Source organism: Solanum stenotomum, chromosome 3, assembly GCF_019186545.1.
Source record: "Solanum stenotomum isolate F172 chromosome 3, ASM1918654v1, whole genome shotgun sequence".
Classification (NCBI taxonomy): domain Eukaryota; kingdom Viridiplantae; phylum Streptophyta; class Magnoliopsida; order Solanales; family Solanaceae; genus Solanum; species Solanum stenotomum.
Genome location: NC_064284.1, coordinates 56,457,428 through 56,480,668, shown reverse-complemented (window position 1 = coordinate 56,480,668; position 23,241 = coordinate 56,457,428). Strand labels below are relative to the sequence as shown.

At 33.1% G+C, this 23,241-nt stretch overlaps 1 pseudogene; it reads right to left on the bottom strand.

The window, feature by feature from the left end:
• Positions 1 to 2,784: 2,784 nt before the first annotated feature.
• On the bottom strand, positions 2,785 to 17,074 carry LOC125859082 (phenylacetaldehyde synthase-like; annotated as a pseudogene).
• Between the last annotated feature and the right edge of the window lie 6,167 nt (positions 17,075 to 23,241).

Genomic DNA, 23,241 nt, shown 5'->3' with positions numbered 1-23,241 from the left:
TTAGCTAAGGTCTATCCATAGCCGCCTGAAGATGCCCTGTACTCAACAAAGAACAAACAAGTTCAGTATCAGTACACAACCACAGTGTACTGGTAGGATCACGCGGCTATCCCAATAAGTGAAACATATGTAAGTAACCACAACATTATAAAACAAACATATACCGAACATATACAATATTAGTCATTTTTTCAGGATCAATGTAGCATCACACGTTCTCAATAATACACTTTGGTTATCGTTTAGAGCAAGCTACAGTCTTCCAATATCAATCATCATTAGATATGATACGTAATCATCACAAGTAGATACACAACACAATTCAATGGTCCTCTCACGGAACCCAATTCTATAGTCCTCTCATGGAACCCACACTCAAACTGTTAGCATACCAGAATGTGGTATATGGTCCAATGTCTATGTTAGAACGTGGCAATCGATACCATATTTATGCCAGAACGTGGCAACCGATCCCATATTTATGCTGGAACGTGGCAATTGATCCCATATTTATACCGGAACATGGAAACCGATCCAAGTTAATGTGTCGAAATGTAACATCCGATCCATTCAACAAACCACAATCACAATCACAATGTATATTCTCACAATCATACAACAAGAGGTGATTTGTGACATACAATTATTCAATTATCCTCATTTACGATTAGGGTGATCAATAATGCAATAATCACATACATACATGCCTTATAATGAAGCAATTTCAAACATATATAACACCAATATGAAATCACAACCATCACATACCTTGAATCCAAGCTTGAATCCCTTAAGGCACTTGAATCTTCCCTTTTCGGATTCTTTCCGCTTGTTCTAGGTCTACAAACAACAATTTATACACAAGGATCAACAATCAAAGGTCTAATTATCCGAATCATAACAAACCCAATAACCCTAGACCAAACTTAAGATCATAATACCCAATTTAGAGTTTTTTCCCACCATAAATTATAGATCAAAACCCTTCCCCATCGATAATTACCCAAGAAACTAAGTTCTACGGATTGAAACACGGATTTGGGGAGTTAAAATCTTACTTTTAGCCTCAAGAATGGTAAAAAATGCTCAAGAACTCGTATGGGGTTGTCTCCTAGCTCTCAAAGTCGAAAAGTGCAGAATAAAGACGTTTTGGGGTTTATTTACAACCTTAAGTCACGGCGGATCCGCCACAGCGGTCCTAACCCAGCTACAACGGCTCCGCCCTAGCGGCAGAAAACCAGCCCCAGTGGCTTGCACGGAACAAATGAGCTATTTTAATAATTTCAAGACCCCCATTTCACAACACATCTTTAACCAACGACACTTAGAAAATACCGTTCATGCTAAGATCGATTCCGAGAGTTCTACTCACCCGAATTCAATTTCGTAAAGTCGTACGAGTTCCTTAACGTCTTAGCTATCTACTCATGTGATCAAAATCATAATTAAATCACTCAATTGTTACCAAATTTCTCTAGACTCGCCTGACTCTGATTTCGTCCAAATCTGGACTAGGCTAGGAAATTCCAAGTTACTACTCAAAAGTTTCCTGGGCCCAATTCTTTTCCCATTGGCTTTATCCTAACGAAGGAATCAAGTCGTTACAATTATTGTGTCGACTTTGTCAGTGATGAGCATAGGAGTGTTAGTCAGTTCAAAGGAATGGAAATGGATCCTTCATAGTTCAATGGAAACCCCAGTGCAGATGCTTATGAGTTTTTGGAAGTTGAGATTGGTAGACTCTAATGAAGTTGATTTCACCATTTTTAGGATGAATGAGCTAGCCAAGAAGTGGTGAGGGCTTATGTTGAGGTTAGACCAACTGGGACACCTCCTTTTACTTGGAATCGATTTTAAAGGTATTTTTTGGAAAATAAATTGCTCCCTATAGTGTGAGAGAGGACAATACGATTCGATTTGAGGGGTTGTGACACGATGACATGTTCATTACTGATTATGAGATTATATTCCATGCTTTATTTTTCTATGGTTTGATGATACTTTATACTACGACTGAAAGGGTGAGGAGATTCACCAATGGACTTATTTATCTTTTCCGCCTAGCTACGACTTTTGTTGGCTTCCAGAAGAGCTTTGATTCAAAGGGTAGTGGATTCCACCAAGTATATTGAGTGTATTGTGTGTTAGGACTATGATGAACGTGTGGGTAACTTAAGAGGCATCGTGGTTTTGGAAGTTACGCTCATCTGGAGGCAGAGGTTACTTGAGCCTTGGGGTGAGGTCATCAACCTTAGTCTAATAGACTTATTCATTCAACGTCGGAGACGTCTGGATTTATTTACTTAGAATTTGAATTTGATAGATGTGATAAGGAGGTTAAAGAAAAATAATAATATTGTGTAACAAGAACATATGATGAAAATGAAAAATAATACACGAGAAAACAAAAACAATTAACTACTTAGTATATATTTATAGTGTAAGAGAAATTTTACATTATCATCAATGTACTACCACTACATCAAAAACAATTTTTAGCGGCAATAAATAGACACGTTAATAAAGAGTGCTAAAGTCTTTACCGACATTAGTTAAATGCGATTAGATTCAATGTCACTAAAGGCTTTAGGGACATATACAAAGAGTGTTAATTGTTGTTAAAAATACATATTTAGCAGCAATTGAGTTATTATCTTTAATTAATTGCCGCTAAAGATCATTTTTGATATAGTGTACATGCGTTAAGGCATGTAGCATGTCTTATTTTTCAATATACTGTTCACATTTTTATATAATTATGCTAAAAGTTTACTAGTGCAACAAATGTCAAAGTTTATAGCATAACATTTGCATGGTTTCGAATCACGTCCCAAGCATTAGCAATATGGGGATAGTCTGTGAGAGGTGCACCAATGGCAAAACGAATTCATCATGTAAATTCCTCCAACCATTGTATGAGTCATATGAATAATACCACTTGAATTAATGGATTCCAATAACTTCTCATTGAACTCATTCACTCGTGCTTCATCATCAAATTCAAACCTTTTTTGCAATGCCAAAGGTGAAACCCTAAAACACACCATAGAAAAAATTCTAGGGACCACAATTTCGAACCTTTCATCCATTGATATAAGTCCTTCAAAATTCTTAGCCATTTTGATATGACTTCTTATGATTTTTTTAATGTTGACTACACATGACATTGTAGCACAAACCATAACTTCAATGCTCTGAACCTCCGACTTAAAGTAATTTGCCAATTTTTGTAATCTGCCACCTGTTGTATAGGCAAATCATCAACCTATTAAATTGGACCTTATAATAATTTGAACATAAGTTATACTCCCTCTGTCTCAATTTATGTGGTACTTTTTGCTTTTCGAGAGTCAAACAGTTTAAGTTTGACCGGAAATAAACCTATGGAATCTTCAATTTTTTTGAAATAAAATTTATATATTTGTAAACTACGTAAAAAGTACTATAAGTCACAATAATTAATAATTCAAAATGTTTAAAAGATCCATGAAAAACTTACGATAAAAAATAGACTAGTTTGAATCTCGAAATTCGAAAAGTGCCAGATAAAATGAGACGGAGGGAGTATGTAAATTTATAGCTTCTACCTGTTGGGAGTCACTAGCTTTGTTTCTCAAGTATTCAGGTGTAGTTGACAAGGCTTTTGTGAGTGAATTTGGTGTAAGAATTATTATTAATTATTTCTTACTTATGGCCCAAGTTTACTTGGAATCAAAGTAATACCATAAATAATATTTAATAAGGAATAGATTTCGTCCGTACATTGGTTACTTGATGGCCGTACCAGATTAAGTCATAACCTCTATAAATTAGTTCTCCCTCCACACATTAGGGTTACCACATATTCTCTACATTAATTCCATCACTGACGGTTGTGGTAACATAAAGTTAGGGCAAAGAGGTAGAAACCAATTTACGATTAACGCTTCCGCTTCTCTTTGTAATGATGTCTTTCTCATTAGGTATGTTCCCTAACATTCTCTATGTAAGATTATCATGTTCAAGATCCTGAAAGTATTTAATCTTACATGTGGTATCAGAGCCTGGATTGTTTGAACGGATAATCTTCGTATATCTTGAATCTTTATGAATAATATTTACATAATATGTATATGTGAAATTATATATATGGTTCATAGTTTGGGATTAAAAAAAGAAAAAAATCGTGCGATATGTGAAGATGGTTATGAACCATCGTCGTTTTCTTTTGAACAATTTAATTTGACTGTTTCATAGAAACTTTGATAGTTAATTGTTTAAATTAATAAAGTAAAATAATCGAAAAGAGGGTTATATGGATGCGGCATTTTTTGGAGAATTGTTTTTTAACCTTTTCCGCATCAGTTTGGCTTTATTATTAAAATAAGAATAAATTAATGAACTTAATTTGAAGGCCTTTCTTCATTTAATGTTGAGTGTATTGATGTTATCAATAACGACAATGAACAATTTTGTTTTATTGCACAAGTTATTGATTTTATTATTAAAATAATATTATTATTCTTTTAGTTTATGTGGTAATGAATCAATTGTGCAATAAACTAAAGTGATCGTTATACTAAACAATAAATATTACGTGTGTACTTTGTGCAAAATAGTTTGTTAGTCACCAAAGTGGCCAAACTAGAGAAATTAACGTTTACACATATCATGTTTATGATCACTTGATGCATGTATCATGTTTCTATAGTTTGTTAGTCACCAAAGTGGCCAAACTAAAATGTTTAAAATTATTCGTATGCACAAAGTTTTATGAGATTATGTATGCATTTGTATTCATATAGCTTGTTAGTCACCGAAGTGGCCAAACTAGTATGGTTAAGAAAAATATGCATTCATAAAACTGTCAGTTATCTATGAAGGTTAATTAAATGCCTATATATTGAAAAATAAATAGATAAATTGACTTTCACTATTGCTAGAACTTAAGAATTTACCCAAAGGTGAATCAATCATTCTACGAAAAGTGAAAATTATGAGGTAAATTAATCTTTTCAGTCAAACATATATTGTATATCCAAAGATGTCGTATATGTTTGATTAAAAATATTCAATTACCTAATAAAGATAAAAATTGACATTTAAATTATGATAATGTGTCGTAATATCTACCCAAAGGAGAATTACGATATATTTTTTATCGTTTTACTGAATTCACATTATTTTCTGATTTGTGAGCATGGATATCTATTTTGCAGTTATTCCTCTTCATTCGCATGCTTCGTCTGTTACTGTGTTCAATGGATTGAACTTCTCTGAATGGCATGAACAAGTACAGTTCCACTTAGGTGTAATGGATCTTGACTTGGCTCTGCTGAATGACAAACCTACTGCCATTACTGATAAGAGCAGTGAGGATGAGAAGTCTTTTCATAAATCATGGGAACGCTCTAACAGATTAAGCCTTATGTTCATGCGAATGACTGTTGCTAACAACATTAAGAGTACTAGTCCACAAACAGAAAGTGCCAGGGAATACCTGAAGTTTGTGGAAGAACGTTTTCGTTCTGCTGATAAGTCTCTCGCTGGTACACTAATGGCTGAACTCACGACCATGAAGTTTGATGGGTCGCGTAGTATGCAAAATCATATCATCGAGATGACTAACATTGCAGCAAGACTTAGGACTTTGGGGATGAAAGTGGATGACACCTTCTTGGTTCAGTTCATTCTGAACTCATTGCCTCTTGAGTATGGACCATTCCAAATTAACTATAACACTATTAAGGAAAAGTGGGATGTTAGTGAATTGTCCAGTATGATTACTCAAGAGGAGTCAAGACTTAAGAAACAAGGAGGTCATTCCATTAACCTTATAGGTCAAGGAGCTGATAAAGGACTTAAAGTGAAGGTCACCAAGTTTAAGAAAAAGAAAGTACCTGCTAAAGTTCCATAGGACGCTCATAAGGAACTCAAGGCTGATGTGTGTCGTTTCTGTAAAAAGGAAGGACATTATCAGAAAGATTGCCTGAAACGTAAAGCTTGGTTTGAAAAGAAAGGTATATTTAGTGCTTTTGTATGTTTCGAATCAAATTTAGTAGAAGTTCCTAATAATACTTGGTGGCTTGATTATGGTGCAACTACTCATGTATCCACTATGTTGTAGGGATTCACTACGATCCAAACTACAAATCCAAATAAGGATTTCGTATTTATGGGAAATCGCATGAAAGCTCAAATTGAAGGCATAGGGACTTATCGATTGATCTTGGAGACTGGACATCACCTTGATCAATTACAGACTCTTTATGTTCCTTCAGTTTCTAGGAATTTGATTTCTCTTTCAAGACTTGATGTTTCTGGATTTGATTTTAAGTTTGGACATGGATGTTTCAATTTATATAAGAATACTATTTTTTATGGTTCTGGTGTTCTTATTGATGGTTTATATAGATTGAAACTCGATAATAATTTTTCTGAATCCCTGCTTACTATTCATCAAAATATTGGAATTAAACGTAGTTCACTAAATGAAAGTTCTGCTTATTTGTGGCATAAACGTTTGGGTCATATATCCAAGGAACGATTAAAAAGATTAGTAAAGAATGAAATTCTTCCGAATTTGAATTTTGCTGATCTTCATATATGTTTGGATTGCATTAAAGGAAAACAAACCAAACATACCAAGAAAGGTGCCACAAGGAGCACTCAGCTTCTTGAAATTATACACACTGATATTTGCGGACCCTTTGATGTTCCATCTTTTGGTGGTGAAAAATATTTTATCACCTTTATCGATGATTTTTCACGTTATGGATTTATCTATTTGTTGAAAGAAAAATCTCAAGCAGTGGACACTCTCAAAGTGTACGTTAATGAGGTTGAAAGACAATTAGATAGAAAAGTGAAAATCATTAGGTCAGATAGAGGTGGTGAATATTATGGAAAGTATAACGAATCAGGACAATGTCCAGGTCCATTTGCAAAATTCCTTGAAGAACATGGCATATGTGCACAGTATACTATGCCAGGAACACCTCAACAAAATGGTGTTGCAGAAAGGCGTAATCGAACACTTATGGATATGGTTAGGAGTATGATGAGTAATTCCTCATTACCCAAATCATTGTGGATGTATGCTCTTAAAACCGCTGTATATTTATTAAACAGGATTCCTAGTAAGGCAGTTTCAAAGACCCCTTTTGAACTGTGGACGGGAAGGAAGCCTAGTTTAAGACACATCCATGTTTGGGGTTGTCAAGCGGAAGCTAGAGTTTATAATCCACATGAAAAGAAATTAGATTCTCGAACGGTAAATGGTTACTTTATTGGTTATCCAGAGAAATCTAAAGGGTATAGGTTTTACTGTCCAAATCATAGTTCGAGAATTGTTGAAATCGGTAATGCAAAATTCATTGAGAATGGTGAAGTTAGTGGGAGTGTTGAACGACAAAGTGTGGAAATTAATGAGGTAAGGATAAATATTTCATTACCCATAAATGTACCTACTTCCACACCAATAACAAATGTTGTTCCTATTGTTGAAAAACACTTTAACAATGTTGAACAATATTTGGGTGAAACACTTCAAGAAAGAACTAACTCACAAATATTTGACGCAAATAAATCACAAACAGTGCCATTAAGAAAATCTCAAAGAGAAAGAAAATCGGCCATTTCAGATGATTATGTGATTTATTTGCAAGAGTCAGATTTTGACATTGGAATTAATAAAGATCCGGTTTCATTTTCACAGGCCATAGAAAGCACTGAGTCTGATAAATGAATTAATGCCATGAATGAAGAGTTAAAATCCATGGAATACAACAAAGTCTGGGATCTTGTTCAATTACCAGAAAGTTCTAAAAGAATCGGATGTAGATGGGTCTTCAAGACCAAACGTGATTCTAATGGTAATATTGAACGATATAAAGCCAGACTTGTTACCAAGGGATACACTCAAAAAAGAGGCATTGATTATAAAGAGACATTTTCACCGGTCTCAAAGAAAGACTCATTAAGAATTGTTTTGGCTTTAGTAGCTCATTATGATTTAGAGTTACATCAAATGGATGTGAAAACTGCCTTTCTTAATGGAGACCTCGAGGAAGATGTTTATATGGACCAACCAGAGGGTTTCGAAATTAAAGGAAAAGATCAGATGGTGTGTAAACTAAAGAAGTCAATATACGGACTCAAACAAGCCTCACGACAATGGTATATAAAGTTTAATGATACCATAACATCTTTTGGATTTAAGGAAATTACCGTTGATCGGTGCATATACCAAAAGATTAGTGGGAGTAAGTTTATATTTTTAGTCCTGTATGTTGATGACATTTTACTTGCTGCTAATGATTTAGGCATATTGCGTGAGACAAAAGACTCTCTCTATGAACTTTGAAATGAAAGATATGGGTGAGGCATCCTATGTGATAGGGATAGAAATATTCCGTGATAGATCACAAGGATTATTGGGACTGTCTCAAAAAGGTTATATCGAAAGAGTTCTAGAGAGATTTAACATGAACAATTGTTCAGCAGGAATAGTTCCTATTCAAAAAGGGGGCAAATTTAATCTCATGCAATGCCCAAAAAATGATGTAGAACGAAAAGAAATGGAAACAATTCCTTACTTTTCTATTGTTGGAAGTTTGATGTATGTTCAAACTTGCACAAGACCGGATATTAGTTTTGCGGTCGGAATGCTAGGAAGATATCAAAGTAATCCTGGAATGGGTTAATGAAAAAAAAAACTGCAAAGCAAGTTTGTGGCATGTTATGAAGCCACAATTCATACATTATGGCTACGGAACTTTATTTCAGGACTTGGGGTTGTCGACACCATTACCAAGCCGTTGAAAATTTATTGTGATAATGCTGCAGCAGTATTCTTCTCCAAGAACGATAAGTACTCCAAATGTGCCAAACATAAGGAATTAAAGTACTTTACTGTCAAGGAAGAAGTTCAGAAACAAAGAGTGTTACTTGAGAATATTAGAACTGATCTCATGATTGCAGATCTGTTAACAAAAGGCTTACAACCAAAGACATTTAAAGAACATGTTCAAAGAATGGGTCTTGGTTGTAGTTATGATTGATACATTTATGATGTTTTTACACTCTGAGCTCATATTATGTGTTTCTGATATACATTAATGAATTTCTTGTTTCTCATAATGGTGTATACATTATTGTTTTGAGATATCACAAGATAAGTCTCTATGAGACATTATTGTGGACCATAATGTTATATGTTTTATAGCTTATGAACCTAGTATGATAAGTTGCTAATGTAGTAGTATATGGAAGGAAGTATGTAGCTTAAAATTTATGTACAACCACCATAACTCGCATTAGTAGTTTGTTATATTGTGGTATTTATGATGGACATTATAGAAGAGATTTATTGTATGCGCAACTAATGTTTATTAAATATTAATGTTATATGGTCATTGGGCCAAGTGGGAGAATGTAAGAATTATTATTAATTATTATTAATTATTTCTTACTTATGGCCCAAGTTTACTTGGAATCAAAGTAATACCATAAATAATATTTAATAAGGAATAGATCACGTCCGTACATTGGTTACTTGATGGACGTACCAGATTAAGTCATAACCTCTATAAATTGGTCCTCCCTCCACCCGTTAGGGTTACCACATATTCTCTACATTAATTTCATCACTGACGGTTGTGGTAACATAAAGTTAGGGCAAAGAGGTAGAAACCAATTTACGATTAACGCTTCCGCTTCTCTTTGTAATGATGTCTTTCTCATTAGGTATGTTCCCTAACATTCTCTATGTAAGATTATCATGTTCAAGATCCTGAAAGTATTTAATCTTACATTTGGATCTTTCACCCAAAGGCAACAACAATCCAAGGTAGAAAATAAACATTTGTGTGCATTTAGACTAAAAGAATTTGCATTTTCAACGCCATCAAGAAAATGTTGAAATTCTGGGCAAATGCATGCACTTCCTGCATACGCAAAAAAGATCTCTCTAACCGTTTATGTTCTTAAATGATATAGTGATGCATACAATATTTCAACGTACCCATGCAAATTCCATATTCTTTAGCGATTTCACAGAGTGGATGCAATGGATCAATAGTGGTTGTTGAAGTAGTTTCACACAAGAATAAGGGCCACCTTTTATATCTTTTTGAATAGCTCCACGTAACGATTTTGGACATAGGGAAAACTCAGTAGCTTTTGTTGTTGGGATAGCGCGATAATTTTCTGGTCTAATCCCATATATCTTGATAGACTTTTGGAAAGAAGAATGAGTTTGATCAGATGAATAAACTACTAGTTTGCCAATGTTCTCTCTTCCGATTTTTTCCAACATTTGAACTCTTGCAGAAACAATAGTGCACAGCATAGCTTCACAAGTTGTACCTAGCTATTGGAAATAGTAAAAGGGTCGTTTGACATGTATCGAAACTAGCTTAGTTAATACGTATCATATTTGGCAGCATTTTAGTTGTTTTGTATGAAATTCAACATATCAAGTATATATGTTACAATCTATAAATACTTCTAATATGTCATGTTTGGACAATTCAATCATTATTACTAGTAGGCTTGCATTTGGACCATCTTTAAATTGTATTTGAATATAAAAAATTTTCAATATTGTATAAGTGATTCACTTGAAATATTTGGCCAAATATTGGAAGTTACCTTGTATAACACCTCCACCACCACCAGAAAAAAAGGTATGTGTAATCAATTTTCCAAGCCAATCCATTCTCTAGCTCAGTAGCAGCTGGTGATGCTATCCAACCACATTAACACCAACACTAAGCATTTCACCTAGATAGAATTCCAGCACTACTTGAAATACAAGGGAAATATGCAATGTGTCAACCCCCGAAAAATATCCTATCTTCGAGTATTTTCTCAATTGATATGGGGCTGAATCTGGTAATACTTTTCTTAGATAACCAGGTTCAACTTGACTACGAACAGGATAATTTTGAATGTAGTCCGCTAGAAAATCAACTATCATATTCTGAATTCCTCAGGGTCTAGAAGAGTACTACTCTTGAGAATTCATCACCATCATGTTCTGGGATGATTTTTGCTTTGAATATATATAACGTAATGGGAGAGTATTGTATGAAATTAGAATAAAATAAATTTGTTTGTCGTGTGTTATGGAAGTGCATCTTGAATTTGGTGACATTAAATAGGAAAGAGAAACATAAATGAAATTATAATATAACTTTGTCTGTAATTTACACGTGTTAACGTTGTACTATTCTCTTATTCGAAAGTTATATTAGCAGAAAGTTGGCATCAAATATAAACAATTTAGACCAAAGCGTAGATGGATCTATATGATCATGCTTATTAATTGTCCAGATAAACAACTTATTTATTGTTAGGTGTTGACAAAAAAGCTAAATAGCCCCGTGCTATATAGCTTTCAATATTAATTATTTACTAAAGCAATTATATATGATTTTTTTCCCTCAAAAAGATATCAACACGGATAAGTACAAATAAGGGGGCTAGACCTTGATTTATCGATTCTAATGATGTACCTAGCTAATGTTACTAACTAACGAGCATGAAGAAAATAAGAGCTAGAAAGAACTAAGTATTTTGTGACCACCACAGAGTTTGTAATGCACTCCATGTTGATATTACAAATGTGGATGTTGTTTTGTCGTAATTTTTCTATCTTTAGAAAAATCACTTTTGAAATGTTCTAAGTATAAAACAATTTGAGAAAATTACTTAGAAAAGAGTCGCCACTTAATTTTTAAAGAAATTAAGAAAACTTAAGTTTAAAAAATACTCTAACAAATTAAGTCTTTATAAATTTAGAGAAAATGGGTAAGAGGTTCTCATTTACACTTTAAAAAGATTTTTAAAGCATTTAAAGTGTCTGCTAACACGCGGTTATCCTACGACTTGATCAGAATATTTTGACTAACTTTGAAAAGAAATGAACGAGTAAAGAAAGATTATTTTACCTAATTTTGTTTATTTATACTTCTTTTATTTTGATTTCATTTGTCTATAAATGTGTAATATTTTAAAGAAAATCACTTGAAGGAAAAGAACATAAGCAATTAGAATAATTTAGTAAATTTTGTCAAAACGAGGATTAAAACAATTTAAGAAAGAAGTGGTCTTTATCAAAACAAAGAGACTATGCGTTTGGCCATGTGATACCATATCGTGATATGGTATCATAAGATGGAATCAGCGTTTGAACATACGATTTTACGTTGATTCCATCTCATGATTCCATATCATGAGATGTGATTCCATATTCTCCAAAAACCATGATATGGAATTATATGGGAATTTCATATCATGATTTGAGATATTTTAATACAAAAATTTATCCACACGAGTTTATATTTTGTTAAAACAACCCCACATTTATAGCTACTAACCATTTATTTCATATGTAAATAAAATTTATAATCACATCATTACTTTTTAAAATTTATTATTCTCACCGACATAAAATTTATTTATTCTCACCAACATATAGTCACTTTAACTCACACCAACCGATTGTTGAGTAATAAATTTGTTATGTTCATTTATTCTAACTATTGTTTATTACTTCTACCGTTTTGTATTTATTACAACTATAGTTATATCTATTTGAACATGGAGTGAAAGGTGTTCTCTTCATTGACTCTAATAAATTGATATGAAAGTTAGGTTGGATAGACTTAAATGCATAATTATTTATACTCAACCATAAAATCTTGAAGAGCCCGTGAAAGGTTTGTTAGTTTGATCAAACAAAATAACTTGTTACCAATTGAGCATCGGACCACGCGGGTTCAAATTGAGGAGGCTTTGGGTATTTTTTTAACAATCATTGCACGAAATGATAGTCAATGTTCGGCAAGTGAAACTTTTCAACATTCACTTGAAACAATTAACCGGCATGTTAAAATAGCTGCCGAGGCAATTAGCAAGATGACACCAACATTTATACAATCAAAAAATATGACAGGTGTACATTCCAAAATTCGACATAATACTCGATTTTGGCCTTGGTTTAAGGTAAAATTTCAAACATTATTAATTGTATGGCCTTAATAAGTGCACATTTATATTTTATGTGTAAGTTATTAGTATTTAGTTACATATTTCCTAGCAACTTTGTTTAAAGAGATACTATTTATTTTATGACTTTGCATTATCTTGGAAGCACTATTTTTATTACTCTTACAAACATTATTTTTATGAAGTGCATTATATAATGCTTCCAATTTATTTTATGTTCACTAAACTAATATTGATGTATTTTTTACTTGGTAGAATTGTGTTGGTGCGATTGATGGAACATATATAGAAGGGGAGGCTCCTAAAGCGGTGCAACAAGCATATCGTAATCGCAAAGGAAGAACATCACAAAATGTCTTATGTGCTTGTGATTTTGATATGCGATTTACCTTTGTTGTTGTTGGTTGGGAAGGTACTGCACGTGATAGTAAAATACTTGAGAATGCACTTGTTGAACCAACGGCACAATTTCCATTTCCGCCACACGGTAACTTTAAATTACATCCTTAGAATAAATATTATTTATTTACACAAAGTCTCATTTACGTCACATATGCTTTTAGTAATTCTTTATAAAATGTTTGTTGGTAAATAAATATTATGTTGTTGATGTTGTTTCCGAAATACAAAAGGATTTTTAGCTCCATACAAAGGACTACTCTATCATTTGCAAGATTACCGAGGAAGTGAAAGAGAGCCTCAAAATGCCAAAGAACTGTTTAATTATAGGCATTCATCTCTGCGCAATGTGATTTAACAGACTTTTGGAGCTTGGAAAAATAGATTTAGAATACTGAAACAAGGCATGAACCATTATGATATTGATACACAAGTGAAAATTGTGATAGCTTGTGCAGTGTTACATAATTATTTGCGAGAATACCAAAGTACTGATGAAATATTTATGGTCTATAAGCATGAAAATATAGTTGTGGATGATATTGACCAACAAATGGCTCAAAGTAACAATGTTGGTCGTCTTCTCGGTCACATGATCGAGAAATGCAAGTTCAACGTGAGAAAATTTTCCGTACTCTTTGGAAGGATTATATTAAAGACTAGTACACTACAATTTATGTTCAATTTTTTTTATTAAATTAAAGTTAGATGAAAGAGAACAAATAGCTTTGTAATAATTTATTATGCGATTTTATAAATTTTTGTTTATTTGATAAGATTGAATAAACAATTGGCGTTATTTTAATAGTTTTACAACTTATGAGATTTTTATGTTTATGAGAAAATATACAACACAAAAATTTCATATCGCATGTCCAAACAAAACTTCAATTTCATCTCGTGATTTCATATCATGACATCATATCATGATTCCATGTCGTGATTTCATATCATGATTCCATATCACATGGCCAAACGGGCCCTAAGTAGGCAAGTAATTAAATAAATTGCTCAAAGGTTTAATTAATGAAAATGTTACTCGTTAAGAGATTTAATTAAATTAAACCAAAACAAATAAAAGGTTTGGTTAATACAAACAGACAAATAACAATAAAGGAGGATACTAAGTCGACGTTTGGCCATGCGATACCATATCACAACATGGAATCGTGAGATGGAATCAGCATTTGGACATGCGATTTTATAGCGATTCCATATCATGAGATGTGATTCCATATTTTTCAAAAATCATGATATGGGGATTCCATATCATGATTTGAGATATTTTTAATACAAAAATTGATCCCCACAAGTTTATATTTTGTTAAAACAACCCCACATTTATACCTACTGACCATTTATTTTATATGTAAATAAAATTTATAATGACATCATTACTTTTTAAAATTTATTATTCTCACCAACATAAAATTTATTATTCTCACCAATATATAGTCACTTTAACTCACACCAACCGAGTGTTGAGTAATATTAAGACTAGTACACTACAATTTATGTTCACTTTTTTTATTGAATTAAAATTAGATGAAACAGTTATTTAAGTGGAGAACAAATAACTTTATAATAATTTATTATGCGATTTTATAATTTTTTGTTTATTTGGTAAAATTGAATAAACAATTGGGGCTATTTTAATAGTTTTACAACTTATGGGATTCTTATGTTTATGAGAAAATATACAATACAAAAATTACATATCGCATGTCCAAACAAAACTTCAATTTCATCTCATAATTTCATATTATGATATTATATCATAATACCATATTGCATGGCCAAACGGGCCCTAAAAGAGAGGCAAAAATCAGATTTTTGGGCTTCAGTCCAACCTGTCCTAAGTCTAAGAATCTGCCCGAAAAATGGGCTTTGGGCCCATTTGAATTAAATTTGCTGCTGGCCACCTGTTGTGTTAAACGAAAACCATTGGGCTTGGCCCGTTTTTCAGCCCTGAAATCTATGTATACACCTGTTGTATACTGCTGTATATAGACTGCATTTTGTCCTTTTTTCTATACATAGAACTGTATACCAAGTTTATACAACCCATTTCAGCTCCTTCAACTTGTATTTACTCATTTGGACCTGTATATCATCTGTATACTACTGTATATAATAAATATACAGCTTATTTTTGGACTTCCGGAACTTGTAATTCCGCTTCTATCCCCCATATATCCGCTTCCCTTTTCCTTATACATCTTCTTTTGATGTTTCATACTCGAAAAAAACTCAAGAATATGTAAGGGTGGAGTCCATATAGACTCGAATAGATGTCACAAGTATTTTTATTATTATTTTTATTTTTTGCAAATTTGTACCACTAGACAGTGTTCTAGTTGCTTTTTATTAATAATAATCATAAAAAAATCTCAATAGGAATAAGTACAAGTAAGGGAGGCTAGACCTTACCTTACCAATCCTAATGAGGTACCTAACCTCTACTAATTAACAACCATGAAGAAAATACGAGCTAGAGAGAACTAGATATTCTATGATCATCACAAAGTTTATAATACACTATATGATGATATTACAAGTGAGGATTCTTAAGTAATGAAAAATCATAAAGGCCAAGGAAAAAGTTGAGTTATCAACCTCAAACTTCCTTTTACAAATGTATGAACTAAACAAGATAGATTGGCCTCCTAAAGGAACTTGAAATATGTTTCTCTTGTCTTCTTCTTCAAATATGTCCAATAACAGTTGATAGTGCATCACTTCTTGGCTTTATTGAATAGTGTTGAAGTTGTTGTTATTGTCATATGATTTTGCTTTGCGAGTCGCATCGGTAGTTGCCTTGGAACAAATTCTTCAGTCACTTTACCATCCCAACTATGCTTTCTTTCATGCTTTGTTTTGTATTGCGTTGTTGCCTAGGAGAAATATCTGCATTCCTAGCTGCAATTGCAAAATAATAATCCAGCATTTTCTCTTCCTCACCTTCCTCACCTTCCTCACCTTCCTCACCTTCCTCACCCTCCTCACCCTCCTCAGAGATGTCCTCATCATTTAGGTTAGCAAACTTATTTGGGGACAAAGTACTACTACCACCAACTTGAAGTTGTTTGTTAATGTTAATCGGCGCAAGTGAAGCCAATTTTTTAATATTAGAACTCACCAAACGATCACTTAAGATTGTAGCAACATTTGTTGATGGTGACAAACCTTGCGGGGGAGTTACTAACTTGGCACTACTAGGCACAAAAGCGGGAGCTGTTGGGCTCAATTTCTTTTGTATAGGAGGAGAAGTGACTTGTTCCTCCTCTTCATCTGCTATATCTATCCATCTCAAAGTACTTGACGCACCTTGTTTTTCCTTAGAAATAACTAATTCATTTGTAGAGTTAACTTGAGATGAATTGATCTCATGCACTAAATTATTCATAAGAGCATCAAAAGTGTTAAAACACATGACCTCTTGTGGAACAATTTCTCGAGCACCTGAATTCGTAGTTTGACTGTCTACAACTTGTTGCACTGTGTTACTAATAGGCGAACCAATTCCAATACTTGGAGATTTTTTCTTCGTCACCACAGCCCAATTAGATTCATGTATCAGTTCCACTCCCCCACCTGTACTCTTGGCATTCATCAAGGCAATTGAATTAGTTTCGACATCACTTTCAATTTTTTTATTGACATTGTCGACCTGCTGCGTCATGTTGTCAACCAAGCATTCAATGATTTCAACTATACAATTATGTATTCATCTAGAGATAATTGTGATATAACTCATTCAAGACACCTACAAATTACTACAAGTATCAACAGAGAACATATAGGCATCATAAGCATCACTAATGCTCACCAGGTGATTCCTATACTCGTTCCAATAATTTCACCTTGACAAATTAGTACACACTCATGCTTAGTCATATAGAGAATTGAAACAGAAGGAAATTATTCACGGACTTAGATAAAATATCTTTCCAATAACATGGTGAATATTATATTTCTTGATTTCAAAACTCATAGGAGGCACAAGTATGAACAAATGTTTAAAGACTTAAATATTCAAAGCAAAGTAATTACTAGCACTAATTGAAAGTAAACTAAATTGTATATTGGAGAACTAGTGAGTACAAGCAAATGCATATTAAGAAGTGATCGTTTCCATAAAGAATTGGGAATTGGGTCCTTGGTGGGCTGATTGTATAATTGCTGATAATGGACCCAAAGAATTGGGAATTGGGTATTGGGTTGGTAGATTCTGGCCCAAAGGTTCAAGAAAGTTGAGTTTGGATTGAGGTAACAAAGTGGTTAGATTCACAATCAAGAAATAGCCATGAATTAACAATTTAGCCAAACGAAATTAAGAAGTTAACAAAATTGAGTTAATTAACAAATCGGCTAAAACCTAAATAAGTTGAATTAATATTAATTAATTAACGAGCTTCTTAATCGTAACGAAATAAAATAATTAATTTAACTATAAACTAAATAATTTAAAATTATAACAATAATTTAATCCAAACTAAGTTAACAAAATATTTAACTAAAACGTAAAATCTTTTGTGATGATTTTCAAATATTTCAAAAAAATATACTAATTATATACATAATTATATAAAACATATATATTATTTAAAATTATAAAAGTGACAAAACAATTTAAAATAACTTGCAAACTATTTTTATTATTTCTTTTTGAAATTTTATAAAACTAATTATTTTAAATCGTTTGAAATTGAAGAAGCTCGGTAATTAATTCATATCATGGAGGGTCAAAATTAGGTGTCAACAGCTTAAATAATGTAAAATTATACATGATCTGAAAATTCATTTGGAGCAATTATCTACTAAAGTTATTACTCGTAGCGTGAAATTTATATAAATAAAAACTTAAAGTATATGCTATGTATATTACTTTAGATTACATGTGATGCACGTGTGTGTCACGATAATAAAAAATTGCATTCAAGAAAAATAAGGAATAAATTATAATAGATACATAATCCATTTGTAATACACACTAAATTATTTTTTTATATACATTTATAATTAAATATAGAAGTATGTGGATTTTTTTTTTTATACAAATTAGAAAATTATGGTACAATATAAATAAGGATCCTTTTTGTCGTTTTTACTTATGCGTTAGAATACCCTTATGCTACATAATTTTTTCTATACTAATTTAAGAACCATTGTATAAATTAGGCAATTTTTTTCTCTTATTTTTGTCATTAGAATCAGATACTCCTATGCAAGTACAAACTCATAAGAAAAGATTAACTTAGTAAATTATATAATAATTGGAGAAATAAAATTAAATAATAATTGAAGGAAAATGGTGAAAAGACGAATTTGTTAAATCAGTGCTTTTTAATGAAGGGAGAAAAATTCAAATAACATTCTTAAGGACCTTCATACTTTTAATATATATATTTAGAGAGAGAGAAAAAGGAATTTTTTTTTTTTTTGAAATAACAAGAAGCTAATACTCAAAGTAAGTTTAGAAATGATAAAGAAAATGTACGGTTAGAGAAAATGAATAGTCTCTTTTCAGCAGCAACAAAGTTGTTGGAAAGTATTAGAATCGTTATTTGAATGTTGGGTAGAAGAACTATTCAGATCAGAAAGTGTTCGGATACCGCTGGTATATGACTGCTTCTTGTCATTGTCTTTACCTTTGAACTTTTTGCCACATCGCAGAAGTGTTTACAATTTAGGTAAAAAATGATCCAAATGAAAAAATCAAACAAATAGATAAAATAATTAATCAATTTTTATTAGGGTTTGGGGTCCAGTAGGTAATATTTCTAACATAATATGAAGCGCATGGATACAAGTTATGTCACACCCGAGTCTACACCTTCAACGTGGTCGGCACTTGAGAACCATTGCTGGTCCCCAAGCAAACCATTGTCCTGGCTCAATATTCAACGGAAGACTCACTCAACAACATAGGAACTCAAATGCAAAGATTAACTCAATTGTCTCAAAATAAATAACTCACAATGTTCAAAATATTCAACTAGCCATAAGAAGGCAACCCAAGTCTTAGAACATTAACAATGGAAATGAAAAAGACTCCTCAAAATACTATTGTCTATGAAGCCTCTAAATAATGAAGGAAGTCGGGACAAGACCCACGACATCCTAACAAATTGGAAAGCAAATGTGAAACCCTTCGAAAGTAAGGAGGCTCACCAAAGCTAACTGGGACTGCAAGTGGTATCAAAAGAGCGTATGTTAATGACCCTGAACACCTGTATGATCTACATCATGAAATGATGCAGTTCGAATGACATCAGTACATTGAATGTACGAGCATATAAGGGGACACTGAAACATAATATATAGCTTGAATTGATAGAAAGGGAAGACATACTCACTTTGTCTTAACTCAACTCAACTCAACGTAATATAAAGCTTTGTAAACAGTAGTAAACAACTCAAAATGTATAAAAAATACAATAATAACTCTTTACTCTCATTTGGGAGATTCTCTAACCGACAACCATCACTATGAGTTACGTGATGATACAACGTTTCGCCCGTGCTGCCATAACTGTTCTATACCTTGTCGGGGTATAGAACTCCTCAAGTAAGTGGATCCACTAACCTATGCTTAAAAGTAATAAGGAATCATCTAAAAAGTATGATCTTTTACCCATGTTGGCATACATGGTTTATGAGGATTTTGAGTTGTCTGAACTCATCCATATCGATGCTCAATACTACTTCCAATAATATATATACTCATGCTCATATGTTTAAAAATATAAATCCTCCTCAATTTGAGATAATTACTGAAAGGTTCTCTTAAAAGAGATACTGCTCAAAATTCCTCAAGAACTCATTTAGAAATCAAGATTTCCTCTCATTTTAAATGTAAAAATGGTTACTCTTGAGAATACTTAGTTTTCTCATACTCATTTTGAAAAATGAAACTCAATTCTCCTCATTCTCACACTCATTTACTCAAGTCTTAAAACAAGTTATAAATAATTGTAAAAGACTTCTCGAAATGACTCAAAAGACTTTCTCGAACTTTACTCTTAATCTTTACTTGAATTTGAAATGTGAATTCAAGAGTTACGATTAAGATATATAGGATCACTCAATGATAGTGAAGACTTAGATAGTTGAAAATAAGAAGAGAGTGAAGACACAATTCAAAGGAACGCGTATGTACGGAACGAAGAACGGAGGCGAAAGGGGCTTGGCGCAACAGGGAGCGCCGCTCCAGCCCTCAGTTTCCTGAGGCTGGTTTAGGGCACACTGTAGGAGCAAGGCGCCAGCCCCTCGGGCGCTACGGGGGCACGCCGCCCTTGCCCAATTCCAGAATGTTCTCACTAATTTTTCTTCTCGATTTTTGGTCCTAATTCACCTAGAATTGATTGATTTCTTCCAAACTTTCTTAGATTCATAAACCCAACACATGTAAACGAAAATCTACTCAAAATCCCTCAAGAGCAACAATCATTCGCAAGACCCTCACCTCAAGAACTCAACAAAACCCAATTGTTAAGTAATGAAGCACAAAACCTTAAGAACCTCATCAAGAATCTAAAAATACTCAATCTTATAGACGAATTCAATAAGGAAACTCCTGATTGGCATGAGGGTGAACAAGCCTATCACTATGAAAACTTACATACCTCGAAAGAATTAAGTTTTTGGCGATTTCCCAAAATTCTTGAAGAACTTCTTGAAACCTCCTCCTTTCTCCTTTTGAACTTTGCCCTAACCTTCTTGAACGTTTTAGAATGAATAAAAATTGACTTGATCTTATTAGACCCTTTAACTTAGGTGGGTAAAACGTGTTAGGCTAGTGGGGTAAGGAAAATACCAAAATACCCCTCCTTAATACAGATGAATTTCCTTGACTAGATATGCTGCACTCAAACGGGTATATCTCCTTCATCCGAACTCAGAATTTAGCAAACTCGGTGCTTTGCGTTGGAAAGAGGACTCAACGACCTCCAATTTGGTACCTCATGGTCCACTTAACACATCTTGTGTTGAATGTTTTGGTCGTTTAAAGTTGACCAAAAACTCACAATTGAAGAATAACTTGCACAACTCTCAATTTAGCTCTTTCTAATTTTAGCTCTTTCTAAGACCGAGGTGTTACAATAACTTTCCCTTGGGAACAATCGTCCTCGAATGAGATCACTCTAAATAGAATTGAGGGTGGAAACATCTAACACCCAACTCAAACACCCAACATGCAATTCACATAACTCAGCATATCAACTTAAAGAGTATAAAAGTATATCTTAGTTTGGAATTTCTCCGAAAGCAATGTGGGTATCTCTTCTTCATATCCTCATCGGCCTCCCAAGTGGCTTCTGATTTCTCCATAAGACCTTGACTAATGCAACCTCTTTGGTTCTCAAGTTGTGACGATCAAGAACATGAAGGAGTATCTCCTCATAAAATAGGTTGTCCTTAATACTAATATTTTCAATAGGTATGATAAGTGAAGGATTGACCATACACTTCTTCAACATAGAAATGTTGAATACCGGATGGACTACTACTAACTCTGACGGTAACTTTAACTCATAAGCTACATTGTCAATTCTCTTGGATATCCTGTAAGGACCTATATACCGGGGACTAAGCTTCCCCTTTTTACCAAATCTCATAACACCCTTCATGGGTGAAACCTTCAAGTAAACCCAATCATCCACCTCAAATTCCAAATCTCTTCTCTTAACATCTGTATAGAATTTCTGACGACTTTGCGCAGCGTTCAACCTTTCTTGAATGATCTTCACTTTTTTCATAGCTTGATAAACCAAGTCTGGTCCTATCAACCCAGCTTCACCAACCTCAAACCATCCAAGTTTGATTGATGAATATTGAGTTTGCTGTTGAGAATATGTAATTGTTAGAGTGTTGTTGTTGAGCTGTGTGCTATGTAAATTGTGAACTGTTAGGTTGGGCTTATTTTATGCAGGTTGTAGTTGTGGAGGTTCGGTTGGGGTGGTAGGAGTATCTGTATTCTATTCCCTTAGCTTGTGTTTAGAAGTTTACTTGTTGAGTACCGTGTGATTTGGTAATCACCCCTTACTTCTACAATTTTGTAAGTTACGGCCCAGATCTTCGTGATACTTTCTATTCTCTTCTTTTTCAAGGCTTCATGTGGAGATTTGTAAGGTAGTTGTTTGTCATCTCAGTGGACCTTCTTACTCCTATTTATGATCTTGTTCTATTTTAGAGACAACATCATTTGAGACGTATATTTTCTTTCAATTATAGTGTTATACATTAGAGACTTGTACACATGACAACCAGATTTTAGGGGTATATTTAAGTCGATTATGAATTTCCGCATTATATTAAAGTATTAGACTTTTATTTATAGTTTATTTCCGCACTTTATCGCAATAGTTGAGGTTTAGGCTGACTTATTTTGATAGAATAAGACGGGTGTCATCACATCCATTTTTGGATCGTGATAATGTCTCTCCAGCATGAAAATGCACATGAATTGAAAATATTTATGTGTCTAAGAAAATAGCAGTGTTTTTCATTTATCATTTCTCAATAAAATGTAAGATATACATGCTCCAATGTCTTGCGTAAGAAAGAAAAATGGCATGAAAAAGTGTAAATATTGAATCGCCATTTGAAGGCGGAAAAATTGGCCACGTGCTCTGCACGAGCAATCCATACCTAGTGATTACTATAAATGTAAATAGAACCAATTAAGGTGCAAAAGATTAATATATACTGTATGATTTTATATAATGTACACATATGTGTGTATAATTATAACTTTTCAATATATAATTATACTGTTGGTTTGGTTTAGTTTTTTTTTAGTTATTTTTAAAAAAAAACTAAATCAAATCAAATTATGTTGTATCA